Genomic DNA, 19,450 nt, shown 5'->3' on the forward strand with positions numbered 1-19,450 from the left:
AATGGCTGTTTCCCCATGGACAGGTTAAAAGCTTAAAATAACATTTTATTTATTGCACGTTATTTACCAAACCCCTTTTAGTCAGTATTTACCACTAAACTCGTCATTAACCCGTTAACCGCGGCGGTAATTCCGTCGCGGTGCAGGCGTTTCCGTGCGCGGGCGGGGCCGCGTCGGCCATTGGCCAACGGCAGCACTAGGGAGGTAGTGCTGCCGTCGGCCAATGGCCGACGGCAGCAAGGAAAGGGTTAAAGCCATTCTGTCCTTACTTTGCACTGTAAACATAACTGCATGCCTCTGTACCTCTCATGTTGACAGCGTATTCTGTTGAGAGGTACTACTGCATGTTTCTCAACCACCAACATAAACAATTCCTTTTTCTCTATTATGGCTTTCTAACACATTCAGAGGGCACATGTTCCCTAGACCAAGCGGCAGTCCGTTCAGGTAAGCGTGGTGGGACGGGGACAGAGCGGTGGGGGGGGAGGGGGAATAAATAAATAAATCCTATTCCGCCGACATTCTCCAGCCCGCTACCATTACTTGCAAAGACCACTGCTGCCTAGACCAACCACATATCCTTCATCGTAGTGAAAGCGTTGGTTGGCAGTACGGTGGCCTACTGTTCCACAGTGGTTCAAATGGCTTCTGATAGAGCACGTTGCGCACATTTTGTGCCATGCCTCTGGTCAGAGTTGGACAGGCCATTCTGCCACTCTGGCATTGTCCCAGAGGGTCGCAGGCTAGGGTACTGCTTTCAGAGCAAGATGGCCCTATATGTCCCAACCGTGCCCCAGAGACGCCATACTAGTCTTGTACTCCAACGCTGTGGGTCTGATATGAACATTGTGTTTTGCCAAAATCTAAATCATTAACACCTGCATTGTTCCCCACCTCTCCAAGTGATAACAGTGCCAATTGGCTGAGACCTTTAGAAGCGAAGTCAGCGCCCCCATCATAAGTAACTTATAATCTACAACATCACAATAAGTTGATTTTGTTGCACGTGAATGGAACAATTAAAAGTTGCTATGGGAAGGAAAATGCATGGCCAGGCATGAAATGTTTAGTCTTCGTCAGATCGCGCCCTGACTAGAACGCTATCCTCAATTAATTTTGAATTTGTTTATTGTACACAAGACTTGCAAGTCTGGAGCTGAACTTTTCTTCTCATGTCAGAGAAGGTATTTTTCCTCTATGAACGTCATTGTTATGTCTCCAGATAAAAGAGGTTGTGTGTTGGCTGCTGGTGTGCTTTTGACTGTTGCGGAGAGCGATTTTACTCCTGTAATTATTGCTGTGTAAGTGTAGACTGAAGCACAAGAACATTATCTTGAACATCTGCATTCTCTGACATGACACACAAACAAAGATATTTGTAAGGAAGAACATCTTGTATTTTTAATGTTTGTACACGGGGGTCATTATCTGATTCGCTGAGAAGTAACTTGGTTAAAAAAAACTGTACGAGCTAATAGTTAAGGGACCAGCACATCCAAGTGCCTCAATGGAGCAGAATTCTTCAGGGCAGAGTTCTGATACCAAACACGTTTCCCCTCCATAGGTCAGCATATGATCTCCATAGGCCTTCATCAGGAGTCTTGACTGAGACTCACAGCCGTCAACGCACGCGACCCGTACTTCCAATCCAAATTCCTTCAGATTCATGGGATGTCTACCCAGTGTGGGAAGATCATGAATTACTTTAAGAAAACCTAACATAAAGCAATATGGAGGTTTGGGCATCTCAATATCGTCACCACGACCCGGCCAGCACTTGATCACCACACAGGCTCGCATTACTAACGCCCCTTCAGTTTTGATGGGACCAGTAGCATTCTTATGTGTAAACAGTTCCCATACATTGCTCATCGGCGACTACATCTTTTTTTGTCTTTTCTGTCACACTTTTACCATCCCAGGCCGTGTATATTGTCCGCTGGTCTGTATAGTGTGCGTACATTAGTACAGAGTTCTGTCCTGGGTCTGAGATGCCGACTCTTGCGGCTTATCCATATGAATGAACAAGACACACCCAGATCCTTGGCATACAGGGCACTGGCAGGCGGGATTATGAACAGGTTTGTGCAAAAACTGAAAGTTCATGTCACTTGGCAGCCTCAGGCACAAATGATGCACAGAGAAAACCAAGTGCTTTATACATTTTAAGATGAATACTCCCTTAACTCTCAAGCATTGTGGTCAGAATAATGGAATACGTATCAAACACCGGGCAAGAAGCTTTATTTCAGAAGACCAGTCCTGCTAGGAAAGAATGTCACAATATGAGAGTACACTCTGTTGTCAACATTTGTGTTGTTCCTTTTGAACAGTCTCAGGGTCCCTCATTTTGAGGGTGTATATTGTTTACCACTTATTTATGAGGGTCACACTCTATGGAGTTCCCTCGCCCCACAGGTGTGTGCATAACATTGGCATCAGTGGAGAAATGAGAAATGGACAGGTACTTTCCATCCCCTTCTTTGAGAGAGGTCAGTATTGGCTGCACGGCTTTCTCCTATGGGGGAATGTACGGATGCCAAAGGCTGACTGTACATTGGTACTTTTGACCCGCAATGTGATGGTGGGTGAACATGGGACACATAGAAAGAGCCCCCGATTGCAGGTTTGTGAGACAGGGCTGGTCATCTCGCCTAGAACTGAAGGATTCTGCATGCAGACCCATTGCAAACAACCAATGACTGAAGGTAGATGGGTCGCGGTACCCCAGCACTGAGCCTGGCAATCAACTAAGAAGGAAAAATAAATGGTAAAGTAAAAGATAAAATCATGAGTCTAGAACTCTGTAATTCAAGCCTTTGAAGACAGTTCTTGTGTCTCTCACAGACGCATGGTGACACCCTGCTTCTGCATCGACTCTGCTCCACATAGCCTCCTAGCAACCCGTAAGGGTGGAACCAATCCCAGCCCCATGACTGTCCTCACAATCTGACCAAAGTAAGGAGCCCTTCAAATATCCTCTACTGACCAAAGGAAATCGCCCTCCATGGGATAAAGAGCCAACAAAACTGACCTGGCCGCTGGAGGAAGAAATTCTTGTATTTTTAATCTTTTAAATGGGGGGTATTATCTGATTCAGTGAGAAGTATCTGTTTGGTAAAAAAAAATGTAACAGCTACTAGTTCAGTGACCAACACATACAAGTGCCACAATGGGGAGAATTCTTCAGGGCTACCTAATATATTTTCTCTTCATAGGCCATCGTTTCCATAGGTCAGTGTTGCCATAGGCCATTGTTTCCATAGGCCAGTGTTGCTATAAGCCATAGTTTCCATAGGCCAGTGTTGCCATTGGTCAGCGTTTCGATAGGCCAGTGTTGCCCTAGGTCAGCGTTTCGATAGGCCAGCGTTTGCTCTCCATAGGCCTTCTTCAGGAGTTTTGCCGGAGACTCACAGCCGTCAACACACGCGGCTCGTACCTCCAATCCAAATTCCTTCATACTCATGGGATGTCTACCCAGTGTGGGAAGATCGTGAAGTACTTTTAGACAACCTAATATAAAGCAATATGGAAGTTAAAGCACTTCAATGTTACCTCCATACCCCGGCCAGGACTTTATAGCCACACATGCCTGCGTTACGAACTCCCCTTCAGTTTTGATGGGACCAGTAGCATTCTTATGTGTAAAGAGTTACCATACATTGTTCATCGGCGTCTACATCTCTTTTTGCCTTTTCTGTCACAATCTAACCAGCCCAGGCCTCTGTATATTGTACGCCGGTCTGTAAAGTGTGTGGACATTTGTACAGACTTCTGTCCTGGGTCTGTGATGCCGACTCTTGGTGCTTATCCGTATGAATGAACAAGACACACCCAGATCCTTGGCATACAGGGCACTGGCAGGCGGGTTTATGAACAGGTTTGTGCAAAAACTGAAAGCTCATGTCACTTGGCAGCCTCTGGCACAAATGTTGCACAGAGAAAACTAGGTGCTTTTTATTACAATTGAAAACAAATACTCCCTTTACTCTTTCAAGCATTGTGGTCGGAATTATATTTTTTTGTACAGCAGAACAGTACTGCTAGGAAAGTGTGTCACAATAAGAGAGTACACTCTGTTGTCAAAATGTGTGTTGTTCTTTTTGAACAGTCACATTGACCCTCATTTTGAGGGCTTCTATCATGAACCACTTATTTAACAGGGTCCCATGATACAGATTTCCCTCGCCCCAGAGGTGTGTGCATAAACTTGGCGTCTGTGGAGAAATGGAAAGTGGACAGATAGTTTATAACCCTTACATTTAGTGGGGAAATATCCTTTACGAGGCAACTTTTACCACGCAGTGCCTTTACAACGCAGGTTTTTCAACGCAAGTCATTACAACGAATTGCGCTGGGGGCGCTGTAGGATAGGTAATAGTTTAATTTACTATCCAACACCTTCCCTACTATCCACGGGGACTGGAGTTGGAATAGTAAATTAAACTATTCACTATCCAGCACCCCCAACGCAAGTCTTTGTAACGACTTGCGTTGAAAAACCTGCGTTGTAAAGGCATGCATGGTAAAAGCATGCGTTGTAACAACGCACATCCCATTTAGTGGGGTCAGTATTGGCTGCATGGCTTTCTCTTATGGAGGAATGTAAGGATACTATTTGAGGTAAGGTTATTTTATTGGGAGTAGGACTCCCCTTTCCTTTTAGTTTTGAAAGGATCTCTCTACCCTTTTCTTGGATTTTGGAGAATCCCTCCGGACCCCACTCGTTAAAAGGAATGCAAGGATGTGTGAAGGGCACATTGTTACTTTTGCCAGGCACCGGGATGGTAGGTCAACACTGTACACCAGATAGAAAGAGCCCGCAATTGCAGGTTTGTGAGACAGGGCTGGTCATCTCGCCTAAAGTGAAGGATTCTGCATGCAGACCCATTGCAAACAACCAATCGCTGAAGGTAGATGGGTCGAGGTCCCCCAGCACTGATCCCGGAATTCAAGTAAGTAGGAAAAAGAATTGGAAGAATAAAACAGATAAAAGCATGAGTCTAGAACTCTGTAATTGAAGACGTTGAAGACAGTGCATGTTTCTCCCACAGACGCATGGTGACACCCTGCTTCTGCATCGACTCTGCTCCACATGACCTCCTAGCAATCCGAAAGGATGAAAGCAATCCCGGCCCCATGACTGTCCTCAAAAACTGACCAAAGGAAGGAGCCCTTGAAATATCCTTTTGCAGGATGAATCCTCAATTTACCAAAGACAAGCCACCAAAACTGACTACCAGGCCAGAGCCCACTCAAATCCATGTTGTACCTCTTGAGTCGCCCACTGGTCTCCTTTTAATTCTTGTACCATCCAGGCATGTGGTCCCTTGAGAAAGCAAGTGGAACAGTCCAGGCTTAGATCATGGATATCAGCCAAGTGCCATGAGCCAGACTGGTGGCCAAACACTAGGATGAGTCGGCTTCTGCAGAATAGAAGGTAAACTCTTTGTTACCCTTATCCGGGTTCCATTAGGACAGACTTGTGGACTGATCTGATACCCATGTAAATCTTCTGGTGCCTGCACAGAAGGATTCTCCTCAACTTTGGAGGAGAACTTTAACTCGCTACTCCTCTCCACTCAAGATGAGGACATGAGCTGACTGACCGGTGGTAGGCTGTCACTATCACTCAGCTCAGTACTTCGCTTTTCTTTCCAATGAGGACAAAGTTGCATCTACGCAAATTAGTAATTAGTGACTTCTGATGCTCATATTAATCTGCACAGATAGTCGTATTTCAAATATCGAGGACCAGTGCTTAATTTGAACTGGTAGCTTCCGGCGTACAGCAACGGCATTTAATTATCAACACCAGTGCTTTTCATGAGCACCAGTTAAGGACTCATTCATTTGCAGGGAGATTAAGTAATTTGCGCAGAATCATAGGATGTTGAGCCGCCGGCCAGACTTCAACCTGGTTTCCCAGCTCCGAAGTCGGCAGCTATGGCCATTACGCCACATCCTCTCCCAACTATCATGGTTAGTAGTTGGTTCTGTTTTAGGCGGCGCTAACAGGAGAAATTGGCTGGTGCAAACTGCCTCTTGACTAGAGCCACATCACTTATTTTTTTTTTACAAATTAACCGCAGTCGATGACCCATTATTTTCAAGGCCTGGAGGTAAAGGCATTTAATCATATGAGTGGGATTCATGGAATATTCATCATTATTGACCTATGATCGGAAAAAGTCAAGACCATGCTTCGCTTGTCGTTAGTGTCTTTCATCAGCATGCACATGAGCATGTTGTCGGCCTTCGGGATCTACTTCTGGTGGACCAGAAGCTAATCCATAGCAGGAATGGTGAAATGGTGGCTCCGCCCCTCAGGTTAACATATTGCTATCCTTCTTTGCCTTGTTGTTCATTTGTTTGATGATGATATGCGCCTTGAGACCCTACGGGTATGTAGCGCGCTTTACAAGTGTCACTGATTGATTGATTGATATGCTCAGGGCCGGCTCTAGGGCAGTGCAACTGGTGCGGCCGCGCTGGGCGCTGACCTATGGAGGGGGCGCAGACCTCATGGGGAGGCGCTGTGTTTAGCAATAACTTATGTATGGCACATATGCCTGGTGGTAGTGAGAGAATCCGAGGAGGCAGTCATGGGGTGTGGGGGCACCAAAAATGATTCTCGCACCAGGTGCCACCATCGCTCAAGCCGGCCCTGGGTATGCTCCTGTGTTAATTCACTGCTTTCCTGCACAAAACGAGCTTTATGGGCTCTAGTGTAAATGCGCAACAGCAGTAATATCTGGTTGCGGTTACTTTCTAAACAATCATTGGCTGAAGCACCTTTCCTGGGCTAGCATCTGTATCCCGGCATCGAGGAATCAGTGCCTGCCTCTTCCAGTCTTTCCCACTCCTTTGGATTGGTACAACCTGAGTTGCAAGATATTCTGGCTGCCTTAACCATGGAGGCAATGTTTGGTTACACTCACTTTGCTTGAAAATGAGAAACTGGTGAATGCTCTGAATCAGACATAGGAAATAGACTAAGGGGCATGATTTCACCTGAGGCAGTGAAAAGTTCTGACAAACCTACACTTCAAAGCTGAGCACCCTCTGTGTGGGCAGCACAGGAGACTGAAATTATAAGAGCTCTGAGCCATGCCGAGACCCAGCACTGTACCAAACGCGTGTTCTGTTCCTCAGTGCGAGTCTGAGAGATAGCTGCCAGCGACCCTGGTGTATGACCAAGGACCTTCTGTCACGCATGGAGTAAGACTGAAAAAAACATACAAAGAGATCAGTCGCTGCAAGTCCCACGTCCTTTGGTCTGTCCTACTGTGATCCCTCCTCTCCATCTGACCTGATTCTACCTATCTCCGAAGGTAGAAAACACTAACTCATCCTGAACGGGGTAAGTTCCTGGAAGGAATTTTGTCACCTACACTGCCCTGTCTTTAACCCGTTGCATGCTTGTGACGGAACCGCTCCGTCACAAGCCACGGGTGAGCTGTGCTTGTGACGGAACGGTTCCGTCACAGACCACTCGCCGCGCCTGCGCAGCACGAATTCCGCGCCTGCGCTGACGAAATAATGGAGGGCGGGTTTGTGACGGAACCGTTCCGTCACAAGCACAGCTCACCCGCGACCCGTGACGGAGCGGTTCCGTCAGAAGCATGGGACCGCCCCACGCCCCCCCTTAGCGCTGCAGCGGAATAGCCGCCGCAGCGAAGGGGTTAATAACAGGTTTCCAAGTGTTAATTCTTGTACCAAGCACATTCCACAAGTTTCCTCTGCTAGAATGGCTGTCCATGGAGTTAGATGTAGAAACAGTAAATGAAGACAGAGGAAAATATAACACTTAGGAGAAGAGGTCTGGGAAAGGGGTGGCCACAGTCCCCACCTTCACAGTGCTCTGTGCAAAAAAGTTGATGTTTTACACCCATTACTCAATGCTCAATTTTTCTGAGCTCCCCCATGAAGACCTATTCAATGTCTAATAATTTAGCACAGCACATAGATAGGAATGAATTCACAAAGTAAGTGTTCTCATCCATTCTTATACTCACTTGCCACCCACTTGGCATGACTCTCGTGCTATGTACTTGTGTAGTCTGTCTGCAACGAATGCCATTTAATCTTAAAATGTAATCATATGACATGCAGCACCATCTACTTATATCTCCCCTCATTCTTCCTTCTACCCTACTTGAAGACCACCCTCCGTACATTAATGTCACACACAGAGCTCCCCTGCAAGACCTATTTTTCCTCTAGTCCCATTTTTACCTCAACGGCCCCTTGTGAAATGCCACTCCTCTTCTCCGGCGCTGTCTATGTTTTTGTGTTGCAGGCCCAGGCGTAGAGCAGTCGTAATCATGAAAAACTCTTTCGTATTAAGCATTGGACCTATAAAATAGGTACAGTGGCCCAACAGGTGAATGGAGTTGAAATGGCACCAAAATGTGTCCCTCTCATGGAAACATTGGAGAAACAGCCCTTTGGCATACCTAACAATTCATTTGGGTTGTCACAAAATTAATCAGAGAAAAAGTTACAAAAAGACCTGGCTTTTGTACACTTTGCCTTTATGAGATAAGAATTGATCCTGACAGAAAGTATGAAAATTGAGTATACGTTTCAAATGCAGGAGCAGCTGGTACAGGTAAGAGAGGTGAGTCGGGGTTGGCACCCGGAGGGGGGAAAGCAACAGATGACGGGATAGGTAAAATAAATAAATAATAAAGCCCTCACCTTGCGCTCGCCGCATTGCTGAAAGCGCATGGTAAGTAGTTTTATTTTTTATTTTACCTGTTCAGATGTAAAATAGCCCCTCGTGCATTGCAAAGGAACCCCTTCTGAGGCGGCAGAATGATATGACCATGAGGAGGAAATGTATAATACTGTGGGGTGATCCAAGATGTAAACCATGCTGTCTCAAAGTAATGTATGTGGATGGCAGACCCTTTCAAATGATCTTCAAGAATGGACTGCCTTTTTCCTAACAATTTCTATTAAGAGTTTTCAAAGCTTATGAAGAGCAACAAGTTGGATAAATGCATCAATTTCTAATTATATGAAAATGCATTGTAATTAATAAACTACACAATCACAGAAAAAGCACTAAAAAGTGTTCACAAAAATCTGCCTGCAACTAGTATACTTGTGATCTTTAACACCTTTGCTGCAGCGGTAATTCCGCCGCAGCGCTAGGGGGGAGGGGCGCCGCACGGCGCTCCATGCTCGTGACGGACTCGCTCCGTCACGAGCCTCGGGCGCGCTGTGCTTGTGACGGAGCGGTTCCGTCACAGCCCCGCCCGCTAAATAGAACGTGGCGCGCAGGCGCGCCGAGCGGGCCGTGACGGACCCACTCCGTCACCAGCACAGCGTGACCGAGACTGGTGACGGAGCGGTTTCGTCACCAGCATGGAAGGGGTTAAAGAATTTTACAGATCAGCCTATGTACTACTGGGTCTGTTCTTGAAATTCTTATTTGTTTGGGTCGCATTCCGGCCTAACTCATGAATATTAATGAGGTAGGTTGCAAATTGCAACTAACTCTGATTGGTGTCCATTACAGGGATAGTGGCCTACAAGGGTGTGCAGAGCACCATATCAGTGATTAGTTTAATATAGAGTATTTTAAAATACCTTAAAGGAAACTGGCTACTCCCCAACAAACATTTTTGACACATTCACAAAGCAGAAGGGTCTCTGGGAAAAAATATTTTGTGGCCGCATACAGCGTTTTGGGACTGTTTGCGATTGTAAAAAAGTTTAGTACTTCTTGGCCCATCATCACTAGCAAGTAGGAGAAAACATGCCATAGCTAATAACCATATAAAAATGTAGCAAACAATAAAATGATATAGTATATAGAGCACTGTAATAAATAATGGGTGGTTTGCATTCCTCATCTTATGCACATCTGAAATATAATTTGAAGACCACAATTCAGTAAAAACCAACCATAAGTATGGATTTCAGAGGCGACAAAGAAATGACACTTCCACCCAGCTAACTCTGATTGTAAACAGATTTCCCCTTGGAAATAAGTGAAGATGGGGCAAGCACATTGGAAGACATGTTGCAAAGTGCTCTGGCACCATAATTAAAAAACAAGTTTCGAAAGCTTGTTGTAAGGATCCGAGCTGCATCTCCTATAAATGTCCTGGGCAAATGCACAAGGAATCTTCGGTACTGCATTTGCAATTCACACTTACATGCAAATATATAAGGATGAAGTGTGATATATATGCCTTAATATTGCCTCTGGCGACCAGTGAACTCATACATGTGAAAACACATTAATCTTGTCTTTTAAAAACAAGGCCGCAGACTAGATGGGCACTCTCAGCCCCATTACCCGAGACCCTCTTTTATGATGACTCAGAGAAACCATGAACACAAGGGGCTTAGTGTGAGCGAGCAGATATCACGGTATTAGCGGTGCCTTCTTCGTTGATGCTGCAGCTTTTAAAACAGAGTACTTCTATTTTCTTTGGCTGTGTATTTATATCACACAGTTCTCAGATATGCTGATTTGCCGGAATAGAATATGGAATTTCAACCATTCAGGCAACATGTATTTTACCAGCTGGTGCGCTCCCGAGGTTGTATGACGTTACAACGCATACTTTTACAACGCATGCCTTTACAACGCATTTTTCACATCGCAACATCCTTTACACCGCATTTCATTACATCGCATGACACGACATCGCATTTTAAGAAACTACCTTTACAACGCATTCCATTACATCGCATACTACCTTTACAACGCATACCATTACAACGCATACCATTACATTGCATGTATGGTAAGTATTGGATAGTGTAGGGGTAAAAATTACTGTTCTAACTCCAGGGGGTGCAACAGTAGGGTAAGTGTTGGATAGTGTAGGGGTAAAATGTACTATTCTAACTCCAGGGGATGCAACAGTAGGGTAAGTGTTGGATAGTGTAAGGGTACTATGCGTTGTAATGTTATGGGTTGTAATGACTGCGGTGTAATGACATGCGTGTAATGGTATGCGTTGTAGTGACATGCGATGTAATGGTTGCGTTGTAATGGCATGCGATGTAAAGGATGTTGTGCTGTAATGACTGCGTTGTAATGGTAGTGCAATGTAAAAGTTGCATTGTAAAGGTTGTTTCCCGCTCCCAATGCATTGAAAATAGGCTATTTTCAGGTATTTCGTAGTAATGTGGCATCACGTCTAGTTGGGAGCATAAACTGCTGCTGCCATACCCCACTTTATGAAGTGCCAGCTCTGCTGACTAAAGACTTGGGGGGTTATTTACAAACCCCTTGTGCCCCGCTGGTGCGTCACTTTTGATATGGGGAAAAAGTGACACACCGGCGGCGCAAGGGGCTTGTGAATAAGCCCCTTGGGCTTCCACTGTCTGACGGCCTGGACCTCCAGTTCCACAAGTAAGCCCCATTCCCTACCACCCACTTAGTGCAACGTAGCCCGAGTGGGCATGTTGTGGCAAAGCCAGTCGACTGAAGTCGAACAAAGGTAACAAATTAAGAATGTGTGACATAACATACAACTAACACTCTTCTACAGGTTTCCTTCTCCATACAGCCAAGTGGTAGAAAAGGAAGGACAGGACCAATATTGCAGCCTATGTATAGATCCCTGAAAGAGATAACTGGGTAAAGTGCCTTAACATGTGGAAGGTGGAGTGACTCAATGATAAAACAACTGCAAGTATCCTTCGAGCCAGTATCCACCCATCAGTCAGCTGAAACTGTGAGTAAGCAGGAAGCAGTGTCAGGAATATCAATGCACCTCAGAAGTGTGGAGAGAGGTGTGGTGCCGCGGCCAGAGCAGCTGACTCCACAGCGTGGGGCTCACAGTGAAGTGGTGTAGCTCACTGGTTTCGGGGGAGAATTCTCCCCCGAATGCGGACCGCATTGACGACCCGTTTCTTGCACCTTGTCGTACTGCCCCTATCACGTTGTTTGCTGTCCTGCTGTATATCTGGCGGACTACCACAATATTATCCAGGCTTTGGGCTCTTCATACTAGCCCTGCAGTACGGGCTTAAAGTTAATCTTGACTTTTCAAATAAGAAGGCATGCATTGTTTGTCCTGAAGATGAACCTTGAATAAGTATAAGGTTCGAAACGTCGTCCACCATGTCACACTATATGCATACAAATTATGCTAATGGACGCTAGCAATAGTGTGTTAACTGTATTGTCTGACTGTGAGTTGTGATACACAGACTATCTGAATTGCCTCTAAATTCTTGTTTGTCCTTTCCTTAAGTGTGTTAGTCGGACATCGGCTGGTGACCTGCCTGTATCACACTAAATTCTTTTTACATTTTACTTATCAGAAATTAAAACTGTCCGGCTGGACAATGAATATAGTTGCTATCTAGTCTATATTTATTTCTCAGAAATTTCCTTTTTGTCTAGGGACCACTGTCCTGTGTAAAGACGTAATTCCCTAAGGTCCCTAGCGTATTGCTTCCTTGGGTTCCCTTGTGTATTAAAATGATATCTATTTGTAAAGCGCACCATCATCCGTGAGGATATCCTGGTGCTGAGCAGGTGTGTGTGCCTAGCCCTGCCTATGGTGGGTGAATTGAAAAGTCAGGTCTTCAGCTTCTTACATAAATCAAGAAGAGAGGCGGCTCTGATGTGGAATGCGTAGTCAGTCCAAGCTTTAGGAGCAAGCTAAGAGAACAATCGACACACTGGTTTGGTTCTGTGTTTGCATGGTGGTGTGCCAGTAGGAGTCCTTCACAGCGGAGGTGTCTGGGTGGTTGGTGGAAGGTGATGCAACTGTTCAGGTAGATGTGGCCTGAGCTGTGTAGTGCCTTGACTGTGCATGTGAGGAGTTTGCATAGAGCGCGTTTGCGTTTTAGGAGCCAGTGTAGTTCCATCAGGTGTGGTGTGGTGTGATGTGAGGTCTGTGTGGGAGGTTGTGGATGTGCCTGGCAGTGGAGTTCTGTATGGTTTGTAGTCTTCTAGTGAGTTGCTTGGTGATCCTGGTGTAGATGTTGTTCCCATAGTCCAAACTGCTGGCAACTAGGGCATGAGTGACAGTTTTCTAGTGTGGTTGGGAGCCATTTCAAGATCTTCCTCAGCATCTTCAGAAAGGTGGTGGCATTGACTTGTGCAGTCATGTCTAGTTTGCAGTTTGCTGTTGATGATTATTCTGAGTGCCCTGGTGTGGGTTCTGTGTGACTTTTTACAATTGTATTAGCCTTAATGCTGATTATAAATGAAACGCTATTTACAATCTAAGTCATTCAATATGAGTTATTTTCAGGTTCCATTGGAATTATAAGTTTGGTGGTAATGACCTTATTTCCTTTAAATAACTACTGGATTAAAAAGTCATACAGCTTGTTTCCATCAAACAATCAACAAAAAACAACATGTAATCTAGATCTCTCTGTAGACAGTTACCATCATGGCAGCCCCAGACGCCGTCATGACGTGATTTTCGATACGGGACACACATAAGCACAAAATAAACATCTATCGAAGGAGATCGTGTATGCCCTTAATGTGGTCCTATGTATGAATCTCCATACCAAGATGAGAGATGTCGTGACACATATCGTCCATTGATTTCCACACCCATTAGACTTTGAATACTGTTTTTTAGAAGAGTGGCCGCGTTTATATATCGCTACATTCGGTTGACTGACTGTGTGACATCTACTATTTGGATTCTTCCTTGCTTTTAACACATAGACCCTCAATAGTGGTACTTATGGACCATCCAAAGATGACGTTGGACATTCCTTTTTCAACATATTGTCCCCTATATCCTATTTGTGTATGGAAGTCACTGGATCCTATGCTGTCCATAGGAATCCAGTTTAAAATATACAATTGTAGTGTAATAGACGGTCACCTGATGAAGGCAGCAATGCAGAAACGCGCGTAGTCCACATCTACCGCATTGCCCCCATCAACTCTAAGTCTATCGTATTCATCTATTAATTTACTTATGTGATTTTGTTATATTGATTATGTGATATGAATGAACTCTTTTATAAAAAAACAAAGAACATTTGAAAATTCAACACAATAATAAGTTGCATTGAAGAATAAAATGAAATATATTTTTTGAGATTTATTAGTGTATATTCAGTTGTTGTACTAGTGGTTACTGTCTACAGAGAGATCTAGATTATAAACTATTTATTCCCTATTACTTGTGACCCGATATCAGTCGAAAAGAGAACCTGTTTGTGTAGTGGCTTAATACACTCTGTCCCCTTTGCTGTAGAGGAGTAACTCTCATATATGGGGTAATTACTGTGTCCCCTAAATTTTCAGGACGTCAAACGTGCACAAATTTACCCGGGGCTCCCGCATTTACAGGGAATTCTCAATTTCACACAAAGAAACTTGTAACAGGTGGTATTGGACGCACCATCTGAATTCCGAACCCTGCACTGAGGGACTGTACGGGGTGTAGTCAGTGCTTTAAATGGGCAGGTACTGTCCGGTACGGAGTATCTGCACTTTTTTAATTTGCAAGTGAGAGTACTTGCACTTCTCAGCAATGGTCCAGTACAGTTGATGGGAGAGTACTGACACTTATCAGCGAACAGGTACTCTCAAGACTGAGCACCGGCCATTTCTATATTTCCATTTAAAGTACTGGGTGCAGTATGTCAACCCCCAATTCAGACAATCGCAATCAGTCCGCCCTGCCTGAATTCGCACTCATGGTTTCCACCGGCTGTAGATTGGTGGGGTAAACCCTAAGTGCAAAGTGGGTGCAATAACAAGTGCAAATGATGTTACACCTCGTATTCCCCATTTCAGCGCAACCCCCTAAATTGTGCCATAAACTCCGTAGCAGACAGGGATTAGAATTTATGTCTTAAACAAGGTTCTTAACTCCTAAACTCAAACACACGGGAATGGATGAACATTTTAGATCTTCGTGGCAGAACATTTTTTTTTAGCTAAAATGAGGGTCGATCCGCCACATGAGGGTAACTTTGAGGGTAACTTGAGCGCTCTGCCGTCACCGAATGGTCCCTTGTGTCCTAGGCAAGTTCGAGTTCCTTTCTGTCGCCTGCAGCTTTCTTTATAAAAGCTTTCTTCCACTGCGGTGTGCGTCACATGAGACAGGTGTTGCCAAGGTAAATATCTGTGTTTGGCAAATAAAGTCAAATAAAATAAAAAGAAACAAAAAAATGAACAAAACAGCAGATGAAAGCCTGAAATACAAGTCAGGACGTTTCCCCGGAGAGCTCCCGCTGCGGCCTGTGGCAATCTTTCGGAATCAAAGGCAGTCTGCAGTGTCGGACGTCTTGCCATCTCTTAATGTGTTTGGGCTGCTGCAAGTTACCTGGCAGGCCAACGTCTGGCTTCCTGTGCCAGGCGTGCCTAACACCTCTGGCATTTTCATGAGTTGATTTGCATAGGGCTTTGCTGTTATACGAGATGGCAGAGGGCGCGTTCGAATGGCACAGTGGTTCCTTCTCGCACCTTCTGTCAGCAGCGCATTTTTGTGGCCAGGAAGTAGGCCGACGGTTTGCATGAGGGGCGGCGCGAGGCAAGGACAGGGAGGCGCAGGCGCGAGGCGAGGGCAGCTGGGGTGCAGGCGCGAGGCAAGGGCAGCGGGGTGCAGGCGCGAGGCGAGGGCAGGGAGGCGCACTCGCGAGGCAAGGGCAGGGAGGTGCACGCCTCTAACATTCTTATTAGCATGTAAGGAGGCCAAGTACACGTCGGAGCGAACAGGCCAAAGTCGGCTTGCACGTGTTTCTCCGGCTTGGCCATTGCAGTCTGAATTCCAAGGTCTGGCAGAAAGATTAAGAGTAAGTAAGCAGGCGGTACAATCTGCCCGCCAGCGACACCTGTTGGCATGCGCATGAATGACTCCACACAGTGTCATTTTAAGGATTTTGGGGGCCAGGGGCAAAGCATATTTTTGGGGGCCCTGTACCGATCAAATTCAGATATTATTACCCATTTTTGCTAATTCAAGAACACGAGATAACAAAAAATACTAAATTATATGTTACATTTCAACAAGGAGGCATAAAAACAGATGTACTATGCCTTGCCCAGGATCCCAAAAATCTTTAAGATGGCACTGGTTTAAGAGAGACAGCTAGAGGTAGCAGTGGGCAGAAAGGGAGATCGGTTTAGATAGAGGAATAGAATAGACATATGTCCAACAGAGAAAGGTCATTTTCCTGAGGGTGGGGGATCCTTGCCCCCAGTGCCCATGCCTTAAAACATCTGTTTCTCTACAGATGGCAAATTTGGAAGCTGTCATGTTCTCTTACAAACTTAAATAACGGTAGCCCAGCATAATTAGGTCTGTTTCAACTTTCTTTTTTTAGTTCAGTAATTTTTTTTATTGAAAAAAGACATATATACAAGGTACAGAGTAAAACACATGGGGAATGGGAAAAATATGGATAGGAAAAAACGTCCCGGGGGGGGGGGGGAGGGGGAAGCCATGCAAACACTGTCTCGATTGGCCTGTGCCTGTAAGTTCATAGTCCATGTTCTCACGCTGGCTTCACCCTCTTCTCGTGATCCTTTAGGCTTCTCCCACATCCCTTGCGCGCTGTCCGATTGTCTTCCTACCCCCTGGTGGCGCGAAGAGAAAGGAGAAAGGAGAGGTGTAAAGATATAGAGAGAGAGAGTGCAGAGAGCAATTGTGTCGCTGAGTAGGTGATGCATATGGATTGTGAGTGTTGCCTAGTCTGGACATTCAGGGAGGCTTATGGGAGGACAGGTAGTTGTCTAGCGACATCCACATCTCGCTTTTTTTTTCGGAGTTCGGTAGGCTGTTCGTTGTTATGGTGTCGGCTGCCCGTAGGAATGTGACCCAGTTGAACCAAGCTTTAAAAGTTGCCTTTGCTGTGTCTTTCCAGTTGGTCCACACCATCTTGACCGCCACTGTGAGCAGGAGGTCAATCAGGTCCCTGTCATTCCCAGATGTTATTGATGGGTCTGTGTATCCCAGTACTAGATAGTGAAAGTCCAGTGTTAATGTGGCGCCTGTTACGTCGTTGATTAAAGTGTTTATTGCGTCCCAGAATTTCCTGGTTTTAGTGCAGTGGAAGAGTAGGTGTGCCAGGTCTCCCTTCTGCTTGTTGCAGTTCCAGCAGGAATCATTCTCTCTTATTCACATGGAGGCCAGGCGTGCCGGGGTCCAGAAGGCTTTGTGTAACAGCCAGAATTTTGTCTGGTCTAGAGTCGATGTCACCTTCCTTCTTGATGATGAAGACCAGAGGTCTGCTCTTTCCTTCTCACTGAGCACTTTCCCTGCCGCTGCCTCCCAGTCGGCTATAGTTTTGTTATTTAGTTTAGACGCTTTGGGCCTCAGGGCTCTGTATATGTGTGCTACTTGGTGTCCTATGATGTTCAGGCCGGTGGCATATTGTATTATTGATGGGGTGAGATTGTTTAATCCTGCTATGGCGATTGCCACCCTTATCTTGAGGAAGTTATAGAGCTCTGTGCTATCAAACTTGTATCGTTCTTTGAGTGTGTCAAAGGCTATTTGATTCCCTTTGCTCTGTAGTTGGCTCACCGTTGTTATGCCATGACGGTACCATGTGTGCATGTTCAGTGTGTTGTTCTTGTATTTTAGCCTAGGGTTGTACCAGAGGGACTCTAGCTGAGTTTGTCTGACGTTTGTGTCTAGTATTTTATCTATTTTAAGTAGGGCCATTCTTGTGTTCCTTAGTATTGCGTTTTGTTTGATTGCGGGGTGTTTCGACGCTGTGAGTAGTGCTACTGGTTCCATCCCTCCTAGCAGGTTGCGCTCTAGAGAGAGCCAGGCCGGGGTGTAGTCACTTTTTGGGCATAGCCAGTACAGGCCCTGTTTTGCCATACAGGCTGTTTGGAAGGTCTTGAAATTTGTTATGTTAAGGCCTCCTAGTTCTTTGGGGAGTCTTAGTTTCTGAAGGCTGATTCTGGGTTTCTTCCCTCTCCATAGAAAGGTGTTTAGTAGCGTGTCTAACTTTTTATAGAAATCGGATGTGTTGGTTAGTGGCAGCATGTTAAGCATGTAGTTAACCATGGGGGTGATCATCATCTTAATGGCCTCTATCCTTCCCCACCACGTAGTGAATTTGGGTGACCATCCCTCTAGTTTCTCCTTGATTTTGCCTAAAATTGCTTGTTTGTTCTGGTCTAATGTTGTTCGCAAGTCTCTTTCGAAAAGGAGGCCCAGGTATTTAATGGCTTTCCTCTGCCAGGTCAGACCTGAGGATCCCAGAGCTGTCTTGTTGGTGTGGATGTTCAGTGGCTTACATTCTGATTTCTCTCTATTAAGTTTGTACCCCGACACCTGGGCATACTGGTCTATAGTGTCCATTAGAGCGTTTATAGATCTTTCTGGATCTTCTGTTACAATTAGGACATCGTCCGCGTATGCTGCCAGTTTAAAAGACTCTCCCTCTACAGGTATCCCTCTGATGTTGGGGTTTGATCGTATCATGTTGAGTAAGGGTTCTATTGCCAGTAGGAAGAGGGCCGGAGATAGCGGACAGCCCTGTCTAGTTCCCCTGTTTAGGTCTAGCAGATCTGACGTGCACCCATTTACAACCACCCGGGCTTTTGGTTCGTTGTATAGGGCCATCACCATCCTCCTGTAGTTATGGCCTAGGCCGAATTTCTGCATGCACTGGTCTAGGTATGGCCATGACACCCTATCAAACGCTTTTTCTGCGTCTAGGGCTATCATGACCGCCGCATTGTTGCTTTTGGAAGTGTGATTGATTACGTGGCATAGGAGCCTTGTATTGTCGTGGGACATTCTGTTCTTCAGATAGCCCACTTGTGCCCGGTGTATGAGGGAGGGTAGGCACGTATTGAGTCTAGTCACCAGGATCTTGGCATAAATTTTACAGTCCACATTAATTAGTGAGATTGGTCTGTAGTTTTTCGGGTGTTGTGTATCTTTGCCTTCTTTAGGGATCACTATGATGTTGGCTTCTGCCATCAATTGCGTCATGCGTCCATTGTTTACACAGCTTGTGAACACTGACGTCATCGTTGGCAGGAGTGTGGTGATGTAGTGTTTGTAAAACTTGGCTGTGAAGCCATCCGGCCCTGGTGCTTTTTTGTCTTTCAGACTTTTGACCGCCCTTTCTATTTCTTCCCTATTTATTTCTGAGTCTAATCTCTCCCTTTTATCCTCCGTCAGTTCTGGTGTTATGATGTGTTCCAATAGTTTTTTCCCTGCGTCTGCACTTAGCGTCTCATCTCTTTTATAGAGCTGCTCGTAGAAGTCCCTAAAGGTGTCGAGTATTCCCTTATTTGTCGTGTGTGATTTGTTTGTACTGTCTCTGACGGCTGCTATGGTGTGTTGTCTCTGTTTGCCTTTAAGGTACGCTGCAAGTGCTTTCCCTGCCCTGTTAGCCGAGCATAAGTTTATTGCTTTGTATTTATTGATCCATGCCCCCCCCCCCCGCTGAGGATCTTGTTCAACTCATACTTTTTCCTTGTTAGGGTCGTGAGGGTGTTCCTGTCCTCTATGTTGGC

At 45.5% G+C, this 19,450-nt stretch overlaps 1 protein-coding gene across 1 annotated transcript in view; it reads right to left on the reverse strand.

Annotated features, from left to right (window-relative positions):
* The window catches only part of GRAP (GRB2 related adaptor protein), a 423,512-nt gene that overhangs the window by 107,174 nt on the left and 296,888 nt on the right, over positions 1–19,450 (reverse strand). The gene's annotated exons all lie outside the window — the stretch shown is intronic.

Source organism: Lissotriton vulgaris, chromosome 10 (genome assembly GCF_964263255.1).
Source record: "Lissotriton vulgaris chromosome 10, aLisVul1.2, whole genome shotgun sequence".
Taxonomy (NCBI): Eukaryota; Metazoa; Chordata; class Amphibia; order Caudata; family Salamandridae; genus Lissotriton; species Lissotriton vulgaris.